Source organism: Hevea brasiliensis, chromosome 11 (genome assembly GCF_030052815.1).
Source record: "Hevea brasiliensis isolate MT/VB/25A 57/8 chromosome 11, ASM3005281v1, whole genome shotgun sequence".
Taxonomy (NCBI): domain Eukaryota; kingdom Viridiplantae; phylum Streptophyta; class Magnoliopsida; order Malpighiales; family Euphorbiaceae; genus Hevea; species Hevea brasiliensis.
The window spans coordinates 58,944,339-58,967,126 of record NC_079503.1 but is presented as its reverse complement, the minus strand read 5'-3'; positions in this window follow the sequence as shown (position 1 = coordinate 58,967,126).

Below are 22,788 nucleotides of genomic sequence, written 5' to 3'. Positions count from 1 at the left end.
AAAATAATAGCAAAGAAATGTAACTAAGTTAAGCGAGCCGAGAACCCTAGCGATGGGTGACCGCACCGGGAAGTCGCGGCGTGGACCGTTGACTAGCCCTGGACCGCGGGGAACCCTGGAAAATATTTTTAGGACTTAAATAGACCCCTATTGAAGTATAAATGCCATTAGAAACATCAAAGAAAAATTGATTAATTAGTACAAAGAAAAGTGAGAAATCGAAAAACGGACAAAACCCAGTGTTACCAAAAAATCGGGAATGCAACCCGAACAGGGGCATTGTGGTCATTTGACACCACGAGTTGTCTTTTGACCTAAATGTCCATTAAAAATAAATAATATTACACTTGGAAAATATAATGAAAAATTAATTTAGTGGTACCTAATGTAAATAACAAAAATGGAGTGTAAATGGAGTAATTATCACTTAAAACTTATTAAATGATTATCCTAGCATGAGTGGAGCACTATGGGAATTAAAAATTCACTAAGTGGGCAGATTACTCCACTAATGTCTTCTTCTTCCTCTCAAATTCAACTTTTCCGAATTCCATTCTCCCTAAAAATCTCCATTGCCGTCCCATGTGTGGAGCTCCATCCACTCAAGATCAAGCCATCCAATGATCAAGTTGCCTTCACTAAAGTTAGAGTAAACCTCTTGGGCAGCATTTTGGGAGCAAAAAGGAGAGATTTGAAGGAGTTTTGGCAAGCTCCACTTGAGGTACATGTTCAATCTTCTTTCATTTCTTTGTTAAACTTTGTGTTAGAGTTGAGATGAGTTGATTTATGGAAGGAAATGGAAGATTTGTTGAGTTAGTGAAGTGTTCAATTTTCGGCAGCCCTCATGTCCATGGAGAATGAATTATTTCTTCATATATTTAGTGATTTGGGGTATTGATTTAGGTGCTTAAAAGTATTGAAGTTGATTTCCATGTATAAAGTTGAATGGTAAGTTTGAAAAGTGGAAATGGAAGTATGATGTGTGTGTATTTCTTTGGCAGCCTCATGGTGAAGATTGGTAATATTTAAGTTCATGAATAGTTGTTGAATTATGGTACAAAAAATGGCAGCTTATATATATGAATTAAGTAGTGATAATGCATGTGATTTGGTAGTGGAAATTGTATGTAATGTTTAGGTGATTGAATTGTTGTAAATGAGTTTGACAAATTCTGCACTTTATGGTGTATGTTGAACGCAATTGTAAGCTGCCAAAATGACCTATAACATGTTGTGAACTATATTTAGGTTATGGTACAAACCAGAATTGGCTTGAATGTTGAGTTTGGTAAGTATTAAAAGTGGTCTTTGATGTGTATGAAGGAAATGTAATAAGGCAGTTTGCATTTTGAGCTTAGAACCTTAAGTGTGTGGCTCCAATTGGTATGAAACCAATTGGAGGTGAAACTAGGCACAAAATGTGCCAACTTTCATGAAGGAAGATTGCCAAAATTCTGCTTGCAAGGTAGCTTGAAAAATGACCAAATCCGGATTAAGTGCAATAAAGGCCTGAAAATTTGCCAATTGGGCAGCAGTTAGTGTTTAGGCCATAACTCACTCAAAACAGGTCCAATTGACCTGAACTTTTGACCATGAATAGATACGACCCATATCTACAAGTCTTATGAAGACACCAAAGCCCAGAAATGACCATAAGCAAGTCAAACAGCTTGCATAAGTTTGGGTCCAAAAACTGGCCGAACCAAAATTGACCTAAAATGACCTAAAGTGACCAATTTTGATGCATTTTGACCAGCAATAGTAAAATGACCATAACTTAGTCTACATAACTCAGAATGACCTGAAATTTTGCCCCGCGTGTAATAAGACATCGATCTACAAGTTTGTAGTTTTAACCAAAAGCCGAAAACCGAGGGAACTAGGTCATCCGGCTAGGTCAAACTAGTATCCCGGAATCCAGCATATTGCAAGAAAATGCAGTATACACGGAACTGAAATTGGTAACATGTACCAACCCTAAAAGACTATCAAATGTGATATGTTAGTAACATTAAAACCTAATTTACCTAGAATGCATCGAGGGTCGATATATTAGGTTGATTAAGCAAATAATAGCACTCAGTTAATTGCTTATCAAGCATTATCGTTAGAGACAATTTAATTTAGTACTGAAACACTTCAAATTGTGTTTCTCAGTTAGCAAAGACTCAGGAAAAGGAAAGGAAACACTGAGTCAAGACCAGGAGACAGTTATCAGAGGTTTGTGCATAGCTAGTTTTTAACTGATTTTGTTTTGAATATTTCATATGATTAAATGACATATTTTCTTATGTATTATGTTTAACAAGCATTGGATTTAATTCAATGATTATTGAAAATTGTTATAGTATGTATGAATTTAGCTTTGTGAAATGGTATTTCCACAAGTATTAAGCATTGTTATGGATTGAATAAATTATGTTTTGGAAAATTGTGATAGAACATGTTTTGAATTGTGATGGTAATTTTCATGGAAAAATGCAAATTTATAATTTGAATTGTGATGAGCATAAAAATTATTGGATATTGGAATTGAATTTGAATCGAATTATATTGTGATTTATGCTCACTAAAAGGATTGTGATATTATTTTATATCTTACTATAGATGCTTGACTAGGTTATTACCCGTCTCTCTCATTTGTTGAGAAGACAATGGAGTTAGTTGTGTTTTGATTACCATGGTACGTGCACAGGCTTAGATTTTCCTCTGATTTGAGGTTAGATCTAAGTTTATTTTATCGTTATGGCCTTTGCGGAAGATTCATTATTGTGATGTGTACTGTGCACGATGATTCGACCTCCCCGACCATAGGGAGTTAGTGTAATGGCCCGGCCCACTAGTGATATTGTCCGCTCTAGACGGAAGCCCTCACGGTTTTAAAACGCGTCAATAGGGGTTAGGAACCTCCATCTTATGAACCCAGCATCTCTCCCGTGTTTTGTCGATGTGGGATTTGCCTAGGGTGTTACGATCCACCCTCCTTATGGGACTCAGCATCCTCGCTGAGGTTTGCCCCACCATCGTTCAAGGTTGCACGCGGAGCAGCTCTGATACCACAAATGTAATGGCCCGGCCCGCTAGTGATATTGCCCGCTCTGGACGAAAGCCCTCACGGTTTTAAAACGCGTCAATAGGGGTTAGGAACCTCCATCTTATGAACCTAGCATCTCTCCCGTGTTTTATCGGTATGGGATTTGCCTAGGGTGTTACAGTTAGAATCCGATTTGACCTCCCCGACCATAAGGAGTTAGAATCACCCCGAAGATGGCCCTTTCGGATTAGTCTTGCATAGTTAGTGAGATAAAGAATGGCTTTTGAGATAAAGAATGATTTTTGAGATACAGCATGGTTTTTGAGATACAGCATGGTTTTTGAGATACAACATGATTTTTGAAACACATAACGTTTTTAAACAGTAAAGAATTATGATTTCAGTTATGATTTATGTATAATTGATTTTGTTAGAACTACCTTAAATGGTTAGTCATGATTTGATAAATTGAATTTCATGATCAAAGTCATTTTATACAAATGATTTACATTATTAGCAATGAATATTTTGAGTTTTGGAATTTGATGAGTATTCAGATTTCCAAATTATTTACTGTAAATTTTGTCAATGTATATTGTACTATGTTTTAAATTATAGTTGTGCACCACTGAGTTCACCACTCAGGGATAGCTTTGTATGCTGTCGCAGATAAGAAGAGCATAGAGCAGTGAGTAAGTTTCTTCAAAGACACATTCAAATCAGCTCCAGGTATATCATAGGTATACCCATGTACATAGGTTTTGATGTATGCATGTAATAATAAGTATGTAAATTATTTGAGCAGTTGCATAAAAACTCTTGTAAAACATTTTGGTATGTAATTAAATGTAAATTATTGTAAATATAAATTTGAGATTTCATTTACTTGAATAGTTTTGTATTATAAATTTTGAGTCTTGTAATCAATGAAATGTTTCTTTATGATGAGATTAGTTTGAAAATGAATTGATTGTTTATTGAGAATTGAATTGTGAATTGAAATGAAGTTATTGAAGTTGTATTTGAGAATACAAATTGGGAGCATTTTCTTTTGCAGGATTGAAGAATTGTTTTCTCAAAATACAGCCGGCACTTTGCCGAAATTTTAAAAAAATTTTATAACACCAGATTTTAATCGATGATTTAAATTTCACAAAAATTATTTTAAAATCCCTTGTAGTATATCTAATGGGTTATCGGTAGGCAAAGTACGGTAATTCATTAGGTATACTACGGGATCATTTTACATCTTACAGGGGAGTAGGGTGTGACATTCCTACTCACCATAACCTCAATTACAAGTTTAATGAAGCAAGTAAGGAAAATAAGCACTTACCTCTTTTGAAGCTTGTCCAAACTTCACCAAAACCTTTCTTTCTTGCTCCCTATCTCTTCCCCGAGCTGTATGGACCAACTTTAGTGAAGGATAATGGAAGAAAATTGGCTTGGATCATGGAGAGAGAGAGAGCTTGGCCATGGATGGCCATGGATGAATTTGAATGGGAAATGGAATTCGGCCAAATGAAAATGTGAGAAAGAAGAAGGTGAAAGTGGAGAAATCTGTCCACTTTGGGGTTTATATAGGTCCATTAAATAATACTTAGTGGAGCACTAATGATAACTAAAAGATTAATTAATTCAAGATTCCTAAAATTGCAATTATTCCCTCAATCTTTCACTATTTATTTTATATACCCAATTTCTTATTTTCATGGCATTTTCTGTAACATCCTCACTTTAGCTAGTCCGTATAGTCTACTGTTCTGGCGACCAATGTCAGTCCCAGCAGCTAGAATGTTTGAAATTATAATTAGACTAGAGTGGGGAGTTATAAATAAACCAAATAATGATCAGAAAAATCAAGGAAAATTTTTAGGAATGAAACACTAAGGTTAAATGAGCCGAAACCCCAGTGATGAGTAATCTGAAGGCAAAGTGACGGTGAAGGCCGTTAACAATCCTAGACCTGGGAAAAACTTTATAAAATAATTTTTGGGACCTCAGGGAAGGATTATTGGGGTTCCCATGACAATAAAATGTCACACCCTACCCCTCTGTAAGGCATAACATGATCCCGTAGCATACCTAATGAATTACCAACTTCATCTACTGATAACCCATTAAATACACTACAAGGAATTTTAAAACTTTTCTTACTTCTTTTTACAGTGGTGAGCTCAATTTACAGGTGTTAAAAACCTTTTTGAACTGAAGTGAAATAGCTAACACATTTGGACTATTAGTGACTTCTGTAAAAATTTTAACAGAGTACCATCTGTATTTTGGATAAAACAGTTCTTCAGAAAACCTGTAAAAAGCACTTCAATATTTTTCTCAATCTCAACTCCAACAGTTAAACACCACAATATATTTCTCAACTCAAATCCCCAATAGTTTTTCAAAGACTGAGATAAAAGAAATACAGTACAAATTTTGCAAGCCAAAATAACTCATAATTTATTTTACAACTTCAATGTACAATTTTAATTTACAACTGCTCAAAACTAAGAACAATATATACATACAGCGAATATACATTACAGTACAAAATGCAAATGTGGTATACTCAATATACCCGATGATCTCTCGCTGAATGCACTAGCAGCCTAGTCCGCTGCCCTATCCGTCTGTCTACCAGCGACAGTAATAAAAAGCTATCACTGAGACAATGTCTTAATGGTGCACAACATTAACCAAATATAACTTTAAATCACAATTCATAAATCATATAAATGATGGATACATAAAACCATAATTAAATTCAAGACAATGAATGTCATAAGGAATTTAAACTCTATTTCACAATATCACAATAAATCTTAATAGTCAAACATGGTTAAATTCAAAAGATAGTGAATGTCAATAAGAATTTAAACTCCATTTGACAAATTATTGAAGCTCATAATAACACAATTTAGTCAAATAATTTAAGAATACAGTGTTGCCAATTCATACACAACTTAAGCCATGACACAATTTTCCGATCAATGCCGCGTTGTACACCACGACAAAGCAATCACAACCCCACTAATCGAAATCAATGAGGAAGGAAGCTAGCTATATAATGAGTACTCATCCGATCTACAACCTCAACTGGTAAACCAAAGAGGGAGAAAAATAAACGATCACAACCCCATAAATGGAGAAGGAATGATGTGATAATGTCATGCTAAGTGTGAACACAAAATCAATTCCAAACATTTTATTCAAATGATTCATGAGAATCTAATAAATTTCCAAAGTCATAATTTCATTCACAAAATGGCAACACAATTCATAATTAACTTCAATTTTCACAAATCACACTAAATCAATTTTTCCACAGTTTCAAACCATTTACAATGCTTTTCAAACAACAAGTATCCATTCAAACACATTTCCATAATTGAAAACAATAATATACAAATAGTCATAATTTATTTCAATTGAAAAATCCAAAAGAAATAACTGTTGTGCACAAACCTCTGATAACTGTCTCCTGGCCTTGACTCAGTGTTTCCTTTCCTTTCCCTGAGTCTTTGCTAACTGAGAAACACAATTTGAGGTGTTTCAATACTCATTTAAACTGTCTCTAACGATAATGCCTGATAATTAATTCACTGAATTCTACTATTTGCTTAGTCAACCTAATATGTCGACTCTCGATGCATTCTAGGTAAATTAGGTTTTAATGTTCCTAATATGTCACATTCAATAGTCTTTTAGGGTTGGTACATGTTACCAAACTCATTTCCATGTATCTTGCATTTTCTTGCAATTTGCTGGATTTCAGGATACTAGTTTGACCTAGCCGGACGACCTAGTTCTCTGGGTTTTCGGGTTTCGGTCAAAACTACAAACTTGTAAATCTATGTCTTATTGCACGCAGGGAAAAATTCCAGGTCATTCTGAGTTATGTAGACCAAGTTATGTCATTTTACTATTGCTGGTCAAAATGCATCAAGATTGGTCACTTTAGGTCATTTTAGGTCAATTTTGGTTTGGCCAGTTTTTACACCCGAACTTGACAAGCTATTTGACTTGGTTATGGTCATTTCTGGGCTTTGGTGTCTTCATAAGACCTGTAGATATAGGTCTTAACTATTCATGGTCAGAATTTCAGGTCAATTGGACCTGTGTTGAGTGAGTTATGGCCTAAAAACTAACTACTGCCCAAATGGTCAATTTTCAGTCCCTAATTGCACTAATCTGGATTTGGTCATTTTTTAAGTTACCTTACAAGCAGAATTTTGGCAAGCTTCCTTCATGAAAGTTGGCACATTTTGTGCCTAGTTTCACCTCCAATTGGTCTCATACCAATTGGAGCCACACACTTAAGGTTCTAAGCCCAAAACACAAACTGCCCTATTGTATTTTGTTCATACTCATCAAAGGTCACCTTTAACACTTACCAAACTTCACATTCATGCCCATTCTGGTTTGTACCATAACCTAAACATATTTTCCCATATATTGTTGATCATTTTGGCAGCTTATAATCACATTCAACATACACCATAAAGTGCAGAATTTGTCAAACTCAATTATAACAATTTAACCACCTATTCATGCTCATTTACATGTCCAACCTCACACCGTCACACATATACCCAAGCTGCCATAACAACCATCACAATTCAACATTATTATACCATAATCCAAACATAAAATAACATCCTTATGGTTCACCAAACCAGGCTGCCGATTCATGCATTTACATTCCATTAATTCCCAAGCTTCAAATTTTAATACACATTCACATATACTAAGTATACATCACCCAAATAATTTCCTACACACATAAACATTTAATCAATCCTTTAATACACATTTACAAGCAAAAATAAACTGTCTTCAAGGAGTTTCCATGGCTGCCAAAAGTACACATCCCCCTTTAAACATCAAACCTCAAAAATCTATCCATAAATCAAATACCCATAACATCCTTACAAACTTTAATAAAACAATAATCAAAAACACAAACTTACCTATTGATGAGGCTTGTTAAATCTTCACCAAACTCCCTTGAATTTAGTGTCTACTTCTTCCTTGTGAGGTGGGGATCAAAATTAATTAAGACAAGTAAAAAAAATCAGCTTGAAAATGGGTGGAGTGAGCCATGCATTTGGGCGGCCATGGGAGGGTTTGAAAGCTTTTGAATTCGGCAATGGTGAGTGAATGAAGAAGATGAAGGTGCTGAATGATGTGGCTATCCACTTAGGTGTAAATAATTCCCACTAACTCTCCACTAAACTTTATTTAATTAATATTATATGTTAAAGTTTGATTATTCAAGTTATATCTCATTTCTTTCATTATCTATATTATGTACCACAATTTTAAATTTTCATGACATTTTCCAAGTGTGATATTATTTATTTTTAATGGATATTTAGGTCAAAAGACAACTCGGGGTGTCAAATGACCACAATACCCTTGTTCGGGTTGCATTCCCGATTTTTCGGTAACACCGAGTTTTGTCCATTTTTCGATTTCTCACTTTTCTTTATACTAATTAATTAATTTTTCTTTAATATTTTTAATGCTATTTAGACTTCAATAGGTGTCTATTAAGTCTTAAAAATATTTTCTAGGGTTCCCCGTGGTCCAGGGCTAGTCAACGGCCCACGTCGTGACTTCCCGGTGCGGTCACCCATCGCTAGGGTTCTCGGCTCGTTTAACTTGGTTACATTTCTTTACTATTATTTTTCCTTTGCTTTTCTTGTATTTTCTTTTCTTGTATTTCATTATTTTATGTCTCCTCATTCATATCAAAGTGTAGTTCTAGGCATCCTAGCTGTCCGGACAATACTGGTCACTGGAACAGTAGAACGCACTATCAAACTTAGGGGTGTTACAATTCTCCCCCCCTTAAAATAAATTTCGTCTCGAAATTTTACCTGGCATTAGTCTCTGAAAAGCAGTGGGTGTTGTCTCCTCATATCCTCTTCACGTTCCCAAGTAGCTTCCTGGCCTGAATGATGGTTCCACAGCACTTTAACCAGGTGTATCTGTTTGTTCCTCAGCTGCTTCACATCTTAAGCCAGAATTTCTATGGGTTCTTCCAAATATAAGAGGTCCGGATTTACCTCCATCTCTTCAACTGATAATACATGAGATGGGTCTGATCTGTACCTCCTTAACATGGAGACATGGAAGACACTGTGTATCCTTGCTAACTCTGGAGGTAATGCTAACCGATATGCCAAAGGACCAACTCTTTCCAGAACCTCATATGGTCCAATGAAACGAGGACTCAGTTTCCCCTTTCTGCCAAATCTCATAATCCTCTTCCAAGGAGAAACTTTGAGGAATACCTTATCACCCACTGCATATTCAATATCTCTTCTCTTCATATCAACATAGGACTTCTGACGGTCTGATGTAGCCTTGAGTCTATCTCTGATCAATCTGATCTTTTCTTCTGTCTGCTGAACAATTTCTGGCCCAATCATCTTCCTTTCACCTACTTCATCCCAACATAAGGGAGTTCTGCACTTTCTGCCATACAAAGCTTCATATGGAGGCATCCCAATGCTTGATTGATAGCTATTGTTATAAGCAAACTCAATCGAAGGCAGGTGTGTATCCCAACTACCTTCAAACTCAATCACACAAGCCCGTAGCTTATCCTCTAATATCTGAATTACCCTTTCAGACTGGCCATCTGTCTGTGGGTGGAATGCTATGCTGAAGTTCAATCTAGTTCCTAGGGCTCTCTGAAGACTACCCCAGAACTAAAAGTGAACCTAGGATCTCTGTTAGACACAATTGATACTGGCACTCCATGCAGTTTTACAATCTCATATATGTATAATCTGGCCAATCTTTCTAGGCTATAGTCCATCCAAACTGGCAAAAAGTTAGCAGACTTGGTCAGTCTGTCAACTATAACCCATACTGCATCATGACTATTCTGCGTCCTTGGAAGTCCTGTAACAAAATCCATAGTTATTCGTTCCCATTTCCACTCTGGTACTGGCAATGGATGTAACAAACCAGCTGGAACTTGATGTTCTGCCTTTACTTGCTGACAAGTTAGGCATTTGGAAACAAATTTAGCTATATCTCTCTTTATACCCATCCACCAGTAATGCTCTTTCAGCCCTCTGTATATTTTAGTTCCACCAGGGTGCATAGCAAAAGGAGACTCATGTGCTTCCTTCATAATGATCTGTCTCAATTCAGCATCATTAGGAACGCACATTCTGCCCTGATGTAGCAATAAACCATCATCTTTCACAGAAAATTCAGGTTTCTTGCCCTGCTGGACTTCTTTCAATAGCTTTTGATATTTATCATCACTCTGAGCAGCCATTCTGATCTGATCAATCAACACTGGCTGTACATGTCATGCAACTACTGTCTGTCCCTCATCACTAATCTCTAAACTGGCATGTTGTGCTTTCAATTCATATACCATGGACAAAGGAGAAACTCTGAGACTTGCCATGATCTTGCGACTTAAGAAGTCAGCCACCACATTTGCTTTCCCTGGCTGATAGTCTATTAAACAATCATAGTCTTTAATGAGTTCTAACCATCTCCTCTGCCTCAAGTTCAATTCCTTCTGGGTGCCTAAGTACTTCAAGCTCTTGTGATCTATGTAAATGTAGCATTTCTCCCCATACAAATAGTGTCTCCAGATCTTAAGAGCGAAAACAATGGCTGCTAGCTCCAGATCATGTGTTGGGTAGTTCCTCTCATGCGGTTTCAGCTGGTGTGATGCATAAGCAATGACATTCCGATCTTGCATTAGTACATAGCCTAACCCATTGTGAGAAGCATCACTATAAACTGTGTATTCTTTACCCGGAGTAGGTAAAGTGAGGACTGGAGCTTCAGTTAAACACCTCTTCAACTCATTAAAACTTTTCTGGCATTTATCTGTCCACTGAAATTTCACATCTTTTCGAAGCAGCTTGGTCAGTGGAGAAGATAACATAGAAAACCCTTTCACAAACCGGCGGTAATATCCAGCTAAACCCAGAAAACTGAGAATTTTTGTAATATTCCTGGGCGGCTTCCAATTAAGGATAGCTTCTACCTTGCTGGAATCTACCTTAATTCCTTCAGCCGACACAACATGTCCCAAAAAGGAGATTTCTTTCAGCCAAAATTCACATTTTGACAATTTGGCGTATAGTTATTTCTCCCTTAAAGTCTGCAGTATAATCCGCAGATGTCTGTCATGCTCCTCTGCATTCCTCGAATATATCAAAATGTCATCAATAAACACCACCACAAATTGATCAAGATATGGTCTGAAGATAGTGTTCATCAGATCCATAAAAGCAGCTGGAGCATTTGTTAACCCGAATGGCATTACTAGAAACTCATAGTGGCCATACCGAGTTCTGAAAATAGTTTTTGGAATACTCTGCTCTTGCACCTTCAACTGATAATAACCAGATCGCAAATCAATTTTGGAGAAAACAGCTGCACCCTTCAACTGATCAAACATATCATCAATGCGAGGTAATGGATATCTGTTCTTTATTGTCACCTTATTCAACTGCCAGTAATCTATACATAAGCAGACAGTACCATCTTTCTTCTTAACAAACAATACTGGTGCTCCCCAAGGTGACACACTAGGGCGGATGAAGCCCTTTTCAAGTAGTTCTTGCAACTGTATCTTCAACTCCTTCAACTCTGCTGGTGCCATTCTGTATGGCGTTATGGAGATTGGATCCACACCAGGCATAACATTAATTTCAAACTGCACTTCTCTTTCCGAAGGTAATCTTGGCAATTCATCAAGAAACACATCTGGAAAGTCATATACTGTAGGGATGTCTTTCAATGCTGGACTCCCCACTCGAGTGTCTACTACATGTGCCAACTATGCTTCACACTCCTTTCTGATCATTTTTCTGGCTAGTGCAGCCGAAATGATGTTTGATGGCAATAGCTGCCTCTCCCCATGTATTAGCACATCACTGTACTGAGGGAGACCAAATGTGACTGTCTTCAGCCTACAGTCAATCATGGCATGATGCCTGGCTAACCAATCCATGCCCAAGATGATATCATAATCTCTGAAGGGCATTTCAATGAAATCAGACAGAAAAGTGTGTCCTTGGATTACCAAAGGACAATCTTTATACATTCTATTAACCCTGACCTCCTGTCCTAGCGGACTTGTTACTAGCACCTCAAAGTCCATTTTTGTACATGGAACAGCAATGCAATCAATGATGCTAGCACTCACATAAGAATGGGTAGAACCCGGATCAAATAACACAAACACATCCTGATTAGAAGTTGAGAAGGTACCAGCCACAAAATCAGATGTCTCGACCTCTTCTCTCTGTCTCATTGCATAGACTCTGACTGGAGCACTATCTTGCTCTGACTTTTTCACTGTGCCTTGGCTGCCTACTGGGCTACCTCTACCCCTGCCTCTACCTCTACTGGGTGGTTGTGAACTCGGTGACGGGGCTCAGGCGACCCACTGCAGTAGTAGGAGGTGGTCCAACTCTGCGACTACTGGTGCAGTCCTTGGCAAAGTGTCCTGTGCCTCCACAGTTATAACAGGCTCCAATAGCCTTATAGCATATCCCACCATGATATCTTCCATAAGTTTCACATTGGTAGGAAGGGTAGGAACCTCTGGTACTCTGCTGACCAGATAGAGGAGGTTTCTGTCCTGAATGTCTTCCCCTACCAGACTTCTTGCAACCTCTGCTGTGTCCCCCATAATTCTTCCTCTTTCCAGTAGGACCATTGGAACTCTGTTCTACTGATTTTCCCTCTTTCTCTGTCTTCTCTGATTTCTTTTTCTCAGGAGCAGCTTCAGACTCAATTCTTTCCAACTCTAGGGCTTGAGAAACAAGTTCAGAGAAGTGAAGGAACGGAAGCGTGAAAAACACAAGTTTATACCATTGAATTCAAAAATTTTCACCTAGGGTCACATGCATCATGCAAGATTTATTTTTATCTATTTGATTTCAATGATAAACAACATATTAAAACTCTTTTAATATGTTTTTGGATCTGTATTTGCCATTTAAGATTTTAAAATTAATCAGATTAATTTTAGAACCCTAGATTAAATCAAGAACGATTACACTAACCTCTTGATGTGCTGCAGCGTGTCTGCGCCTTTGAGATTCGTCTTTAGGACACCAGATGTTGTCCCTCTAGCTTGTCCACACCAAGAACACCTATGGCAGCCCTTGAACAGCTTCTAAAGCCTTTTCTATTAATTAGAAATTCAAGTTCTGCCTTTTAAGAGATTAGAGATGCAAACAGGACACTAAAAACAATTTCTAGTGTTCCTAATTCAAGAGATTGATGGCTAATCTCTTTGAATTGATGAGAGATGAAGAGAAATAGCTGGAGAGACTCAAAGTGGCGTGACAATTGAGAGGAGAGGCTGCTGGTTATGTTTTCTTTTCATAACCACACTTAAATAGCTAGGTTAACACATTAAACCCTAGCCACATGTCACCTTTTGATTAGCTCTAGGTTTAAGTGACCCAATCACATTGTGCCAAGTGTCAAACCTATATTTAATCTTGATTTTAATCATCTTACATGATTAAAATACATTTGGCAAGCTTATGTGTTATGCGTTGTGTCACAATCTCATGGTGCCACGTGTCCTGCTTACAAAATGACCAAAATGCCCCTGTGTCTTAATTTTGAGTTCTTAACCCAAAATAATTATTTTCTTCTTCTAATTAATTTATATCAAATATAAATTAATTAATTAATCTCTATTAATTAATTTCTCATCAATTAAATTCATATTTAAACACTTTAAATATAAATTTAATTTATACTACATCCAATAATCTAGATTTGGTTTCAAGTCATGCTAGGGACTTTGCAATTTAATTGCAAATCAAATCTATTTAATTAATCAATTAAACTCTTTAATTAATTAATTAAATCATATTTAAATAGGTGATAACTTGTGTATGTGTGTGACTAGGCTCATCACTAATTGGCAATGAGACATGATATCAACTCTTAATATCATCAGAACTCTTTCTTACCATAAATGATTTCTCTAAATCATTTTATGAACCTCATAGACCATGGTTAACACCTAGCATAGCATGCCATGGCCACCCAATTAGTAATAAGGTTTACCTTAAATGAACCTATAATCATATGTTACCATGCACTAGAATCTCTCTGTTACAAAATCCCAACTCAAAATTTGAGTCATGGTTTATGTCAAACTCCATTTGCTATGAATATTATGTTCTCTTTTAATTCCAGTTCTTGATTAAAAGATTTTTCTCATCGAAACTCTTTTACGAATAAATCTATCTGTCTGGCAGAACTTGAAACATCAAGAACAATTAAATGAACATAGGATTTTATCTCTATTTACTTAGAGAGCAGATTCCTTCTTGATCAACACCTACCTCCATATATACCTAGCAGGAGCCAACACATGCCCATATACCCCTACATTGTACAAGTAGGAAAGCGATATCAAACTCAAACTACCTATATACAAGATAATCTGTGCTATCTCGGTCTAAAGATTATATGCACTGATATGATTTATGACAAAACATTGACAAGAGTAAACTCCATGTGCTTGTCATAAGTGTCACTAGTTCGGCCTACTTATCATTTATAAGTGCCTATCATGTTTGTTATATGGCATGAGACTCACCATTCCATCTTATTTATATCTCATATAAATAACTTGGGAACAAACATGAATACAATCTTTCTGGATAAGTCATGTCCTTATTATGAAGTATCCTCGATTGTGAACCTATTTATGATACTTTGTGCTAGAAATATTGTCACTCATATTCTTAACAACTTAAGAATAATATTTCTAACAAAATATCAATGGACCTTTTCTATTACACATAAATATATTATGTAAACGGAAAAGTGGAAATGCCTTTTATTATTAAAAATATGTACAAGATACATACTAAATGATATGCTCTAGGGCATACTACTAACAATCTCCCACTAGCACTAGAGCCATTCATTACAATATCTTAGACCTATCTTCTCAAGATGTCGGTCTAACTGAGTCTGTGACATAGGCTTAGTGAATGGATCAGCTGGATTTTCAGCTGATGCTATTTCTGCATGGCTACATCGCCTCGCCCAACTATTTCTCTGATAATGTGGTAGCGCCTTTCTATGTGTTTGGATTTCTGGTGAGACCTTGGTTCCTTAGCTTTGTATGATTGCTCCATTATTGTCACGGTGTAGTGGGCTGGCGACTCAATGGAAGGAACTCTTGTAAGTTACATCACGAACTTCTTTATCCAAGCGACTTCTTTTGCGACATCGATGCGACAATATACTCGACCTCGATGAGTGGAATCTCTGATCGTGCTCTGTTTGGAACTCTTCCAACCGATCGCACCTCCATTACAAATGAACACATATCTAGAGGTAGACTTTCTATCATCGATATCTGATTGGAAATCAGAATCAGTATAACCATCCAAGTGCAAGTCTCCACCTCCATAAATCAAGAATAAATCCTTAGTTCTTCTTAAGTACTTAATAATATTCTTGTGACTATCCGATGTTCCAAACTGGATTGGATTGATACCGCTAGTCAAACTAACGACATATGCGATATCAGGCCTAGTACACAACATTGCATACATTAAACTTCCAATAGCCAGAAGCATATGGAATCTGGCCATCTTATCTCTTTCTTGGTGTCTTTGGAGACATCTCTTTAGAAAGGTGGATACCATGTCTCACTGGTAACAATCCTCTCTTGGAATCAAGCATGTTAAACCTCTTTAACACCTTTTCCAAGTATAGACTTTGGGATAAACCAATTATTCTTTTCGCTCTATCTCTATAGATGCGAATCTCAAGAATATAGGTTGCCTCCCCTAAGTCTTTCATGGAGAATGTATTTGACAACCATACCTTTATAGTCGTCAACATACCTGTATCATTACCCATCAACAGTATGTCATCCACATATCAGACACGGACAGTGAGAGCACTGGCACTACCCTTCTTATATACACATGGCTCATCCTCATTTTTGATAAAACCAAAAGATTTAATGGCTTCATCAAAACGGATGTTCCAACTCCTCGAAGCTTGTTTCAACCCATAAATGGATCGCTTTAGCTTGCATACCTTGGAACCATCTTGGGATTCAAATCCCTTAGGTTGTTCCATGAAAATGTTTTCTTCAATGTATCCATTGAGAAAAGCTATTTTGACATCCATCTGCCAAATCTCATAATCATAGTATGCAGCTATTGCTAATAAAATCCTAATTGATTTAAGCATGGCAACAGGTGAGAAAGTCTCCTCATAGTCTATTCCTTGCCTTTGGCGAAACCCTTTCGCTACTAGCCTTGCCTTATAGGTCTCTACCTTTCCATCAGAACCAATTTTCTTCTTGAAAACCCATTTGTTCCCTATAGGTACAATACCTTTAGGTGGGTCAACAAGATCCCAAACTTGATTCTTATACATGGAATCAATCTCGGATTTCATAGCATCAATCCATTTTGAAGAGTCTATATCTGATATAGCTTCTTCATAGGTAAGTGGATCATCTCCATGATCTACTTCTTCATGAGTAGACAACTCTTGTTCTTCTTCATGAAGAAAACCATATCTCACCGGTGGGTGAGATACCACGTTGTTCTACGAGGAGCAGTGTAGATGTTTCATCAATGGGTATAGGTTGACTAGATGGATCTATATCCATCGATGCATTGGTTGGTCAAAATTCTCCAATTCTAACTCTATTTGCCTTCCTTTGCCTCCTTCTTGAACAAACTGTTGTTCAAGAAATGTGGCATCTCTACTTATCACAACCTTTTGTGAAGTAGGCAAATAAAAATAATATCCAAAACTATCTTTTGGATATCCAACAAATCGACCTCTTTCTGATCTGGTCTCCAATTTATCAGTGTTCAGCTTTTTGATATAAGCTGGACAACCCCAAATCTTAACATGCTTAAGACTTGGTTTTCTTCCATGCCATATCTCATAAGGTGTGGAAGAAACTGATTTTGATGGAATCCTATTCAGAATATATAAAGCTGATTCGAATGCAAATCCCCAAAAGGAGGTTGGCATATCAGTATAGCTCATCATACTACGTACCATATCCAATAGGGTACGATTTCTCCTTTCAGATACACCATTCAGCTGTGGCGTTCCTGGAGGAGTCAGCTGAGAAATAATGCCATGCTCTCTCAAGTATTCATCAAATTCAGTACTCAAATATTCACCTCCACGATCTGATCGAAGAGCTTTAATACTCTTTCCTGTTTGATTTTCTACTTTAGATTTAAATTCTTTGAACTTTTCAAAGGATTCATGTTTGTATTTCATCAAATACAAATACCCAAATCTTGATTTATCATCAGTAAAGGTAATAAAATAATGAAAGCCCCTTCTAGCCATTTCTTTAAATGGACCACATACATCACTATGTATTAGTTCCAAAATATTTTCAGCTCTTAGCCCTTGTCCAACAAAGGGTGATCTAGTCATTTTGCCTTGAAGGCAAGATTCACAAGTTGGAGTAGGCTTAGAGCCCAATGAGGATAGAATCCCCATTTTCTCCAATTTTGCAATCCTATCTTCTGCAACATGACATAACGTTAAGTGCCAAATATATTTTGAACTTGAGTTGGTTTTCACCATGGCATTGCATTCATTTAGATTGCTATACTCTGGCCAATGGAAACACTTTCCTATTGGCAATGGAAACACTTTCCTGTTGGCAGTGGAAACACTTTCCTTTGCCTTCATCAGCTTTAGTCTTCCTTTTCTGTTTAGCTATTTTCTTAGAAGGACCAGGAATCTGAGGTTTCTTTTTCTTATTGCCTTTCTTCTTGTTGGACTTTCCAGCAGAAGAAGATGCAACCAAAGCTACCTCTTTTCCTTTATTGCCTGGCATATTCTTTTGGGCAATAACCAGCATGTTGAGTAATTCAGCTAAGGTGCATTCCTGTTGAGTCATATGGAAATTTGTCACAAAATTCCCAAAAGACTCAGGAAGGGACTGAAGGATCAAATCCGTCTGTAGTTGAAAATCCATGTTGAAGTCAAGATGTTCCAACTGCTCAATCAGCCGAATCATCTTGTGGACATGATCCCCAACATTCTGTCCCTCAGACATCCTCATACGGAATAGCTGTCTAGATATCTCATACCTAGCATTCCTGTTGTGCTCACCATACAACTCTTGTAGGTGAAGGAGGATCTCACTTGCACTCTGCATGTTCTCATGTTGCTTCTGTAACTCATTACTCATAGAAGCAAGCATGTAACACTTAGCTCTCATATCATGCTCCTTCCACTTGTCCAAAGTTTCATGTTCCTCTTGTGTGGCCTCTGGAGGTAAGGGACCAGGAACATTTGAATCTAGAACATATCCTATATGTTCAAGGTTCAAGACAAGTTTCAAATTTCTTAGCCAATTAGACAGATTAGGTCCTGTCAACCTATTGCGATCAAGTATGCTTGCAAGGATATTGGATGGTGGTGGTTGTTCTGTGCTCATTATTATCAGAAAATTAATTGCAGAAATAACCAGATTAATTAGTAAATGTATCATGTAATTAACCAAATATGATTATGGTCTTTTAATCAAATTGGTCCTCCCACTAACTTGGCGAATCCTACACTTCCAAAGTAGAAAACGGAAATCCTAGTTGGATGGATTTCTAGTGGGTGATTGAATTCTTATAATTCTATTGATCATCCTCAGGTACATCCATTATTGGAATTACAATAAACTATAAGTGAGCAACTCCTTGCCCATCACATCTCATGTGAGGTTCAATCCTTTACCTAGCCCCTAATGCTCAAAATCTCAGGTACATCCATTATTGACTTATCTTGCATTAGTTAAGTTGATCCCATTGAGCCAGTAATTATGCAAATAATTTTAATGTCCTCAGGTACATCCAATATTGGCCACCAAACCATTTACATATTTACAACATCTCATGCTTAACAATTATTCTTAAGAAAATCTCTTAAATTAATTGCATCTTATGCAACTATTTAAAATTTCTTAAAATAATTGCCCCAATGGAGGGCTTATGTTATAATTACTTTAATTATAGCATTTCCAACTTAATCATTTGTTTGGAAGATTTTATAGCCATCCTAATTACTATTAAGGTCTCACTTTGCACATTATCCATTTAGCATGCATATATCATATAATTGCATACATTCCCATACATCTCATGCATTCATGGATAAGCAGTAAATATGGTATGATCATGGACTTTCTAAGGGATTCAATTCTGAGCCACTAAGAATTGAATCAGGGCATTCCTAGGTGCATTTCATTCATTCATTTTACAAGAGTTGCTGAAGGAGTACATAATCAACACTTGATATTGAATTCCTCCCACTGGTCCCACCAATGCTCTTGACCTCCTTGAACTTCTTGCAATCCAATATTACATAGTAATCCTTGGCATACCAAGGCGAATATACAAGAACTTAAATAAATGAAATTACAACCCAAAAATATTACAAACTTAATAATACATGCCCAAAATAAATTAAATTAAATTAATTAATTTACAATCCCAAAGAAACATAAAAGAAATAAATCCAATCACATTGGTCTTTTATAGTCCATGATCATCCATCATGCATATCACTATTTAACAATTAAATAAAATATACATACTTAAATTAAATTGAATATCTCATATTCAACTTAAAAATCCAGATTTGAATATGATTCAAATAAATTTAAAAATTCATATTTGAATCTCATTCAAACAAATTTAAAAATTCAGATTTGAATCACATTCAAACAACTTCAAAAATTCAGATTTGAATCACATTCAAACATTTTTTAAAAAATCATATTTGAATCACATTCAAATATTTTTTTAAAAAATCAGATCTGAATTTTATTGAATCAATTTTAAAAAATCAGATTTAAATATGATTCAAACAACTTTAAAAATTCAGATTTGAATCACATTCAAACAATTTTTAAAATTCAGATTTGAATCACATTCAAACAATTTTTAAAATTCTGATTTGAATCATAATTTAATTGTGTGATTAAAACAACTAATTAAACACTTTAATTAGTCAAAGAATAGGCCTTAGATCATACAACAATTGCAGAATTAAAAGCCAAACCTTGAATCACCCATGGAACCATTGTTGCCGCCACCAATGGTGGCTTCACCATGTGTGACGCCACATCTCATGATCCAACTAGCAATGAATCTCTTGATCTCATGATCAAACACACAATTAAATTATATAATCAACAATCTAAATGGCAAATATAGTGGCTCTGATACCAATTGAAGGAACGGAAGCGTGAAAAACACAAGTTTATACCATTGAATTCAAAAATTTTCACCTAGGGTCACATGCATCATGCAAGATTTATTTTTATCTATTTGATTTCAATGATAAACAACATATTAAAACTCTTTTAATATGTTTTTGGATCTGTATTTGCCATTTAAGATTTTAAAATTAATCAGATTAATTTTAGAACCCTAGATTAAATCAAGAACGATTACACTAACCTCTTGATGTGCCGCAGTGTCCGCGCTTTGAGATTCGTCTTCAGGACACGGATGTTGTCCCTCTAGCTTGTCCACACCAAGAACACCTATGGCAGCCCTTGAACAGCTTCTAAAGCCTTTTCTATTAATTAGAAATTCAAGTTCTGCCTTTTAAGAGATTAGAGATGCAAACAGGACACTAAAAACAATTTCTAGTGTTCCTAATTCAAGAGATTGATGGCTAATCTCTTTGAATTGATGAGAGATGAAGAGAAATAGCTGGAGAGACTCAAAGTGGCGTGACAATTGAGAGGAGAGGCTGCTGGTTATGTTTTCTTTTCATAACCACACTTAAATAGCTAGGTTAACACATTAAACCCTAGCCACATGTCACCTTTTGATTAGCTCTAGGTTTAAGTGACCCAATCACATTGTGCCAAGTGTCAAACCTATATTTAATCTTGATTTTAATCATCTTACATGATTAAAAAAACATTTGGCAAGCTTATGTGTTATGCCATGTGTCACCATCTCATGGTGCCACGTGTCACACTGCAAAATGACCAAAATGCCCCTGTGTCTTAATTTTGAGTTCTTAACCCAAAATAATTATTTTCTTCTTCTAATTAATTTATATCAAATATAAATTAATTAATTAATCTCTATTAATTAATTTCTCATCAATTAAATTCATATTTAAACACTTTAAATATAAATTTAATTTATACTACACATCCAATAATCTAGATTTGGTTTCAAGTCATGCTAGGGACTTTGCAATTTAATTGCAAACCAAATCTATTTAATTAATCAATTAAACTCTTTAATTAATTAATTAAATCATATTTAAATAGGTGATAACTTGTGTATGTGTGTGACTTACTAGGCTCATTACTAATTGGCAATGAGACATGATATCAACTCTTAATATCATCAGAACTCTTTCTTACCATAAATGATTTCTCTAAATCATTTTATGAACCTCATAGACCATGGTTAACACCTAGCATAGCATGCCATGGCCACCCAATTAGTAATAAGGTTTACCTTAAATGAACCTATAATCATATGTTACCATGCACTAGAATCTCTCTACATAAAATCCCAACTCAAGCCGAGTCATGGTTTATGTCAAACTCCATTTGCTATGAATATTATGTTCTTTTAATTCCAGTTCTTGATTAAAAGATTTTTCTCATCGTAAACTCTTTTCTCAATAAATCTATCTGTCTGGCCAGAACTTGAAACATCAAGAACAATTAAATGAACATAGGATTTTATCTCTATTTACTTAGAGGAACAGATTCCTTCTTGATCAACACCTACCTCCATATATAACTAGCAGGAGCCAACACATGCCCATATACCCATACATAGTACAAGTATGAAAGCAAGATCAAACTCAAACTACCTATATACAAGATAATGTGCTATCTCAGTGTCTAAAGATTATATGCATCGATATGATTTATGACAAAACATTTACAAGATTAAACTCCACGTGCTTGTCATAAGTGTCACTGGTTCTTACTACTTATCATTTATAAGTGCCTATCATGTTTGTTATATGGCATGAGACTCACCATTCCATCTTATTTATATCTCATATAAATAACTTGGGAACAAACATGAATACAATCTTTCTGGATAAGTCATGTCCTTATTATGAAGTATCCTCGATTGTGAACCTATTTATGATACTTTGTGCTAGAAATATTGTCACTCATATTCTTAACAACTTAAGAATAATATTTCTAACAAAATATCAATGGACCTTTTCTATTACACATAAATATATTATGTAAACGGAAAAGTGGAAATGCCTTTTATTATTAAAAATATGTACAAGATACATACTAAATGATATGCTCTAGGGCATACTACTAACAAGAAGTTAGTGTGTTTGAATCCGACCACTTGTAATCTGATACTGGGTTTCAAGCCGGTTTCAAACCTCTTGCATCTCTCCCTGCTGGTAGCAAGTAAACTTACTGCATAATGGCTCAGGCGGGAAAATTCTCTTTCATACTCAGCCACTAATCTGCTCCCCTATTTCAGACTTAGAAACTCTTGCAGCTTCTGGTCTACATAAGCATCAGGGACATATTTTTGTCTGAATTTCCTAAGAAAGTCATTCCATGTTAGCACTACAGGTTCTACCAGACTGTGGGGAATGGTTTTCCACCAGTCATAAGCATCCCCCTGTAGCAAAGATACAGAGTATTCAAATCTGAGCTCCTCCGTGCAATGCAGTTTCTTGAATACCCTATCCATCCTCTCTAA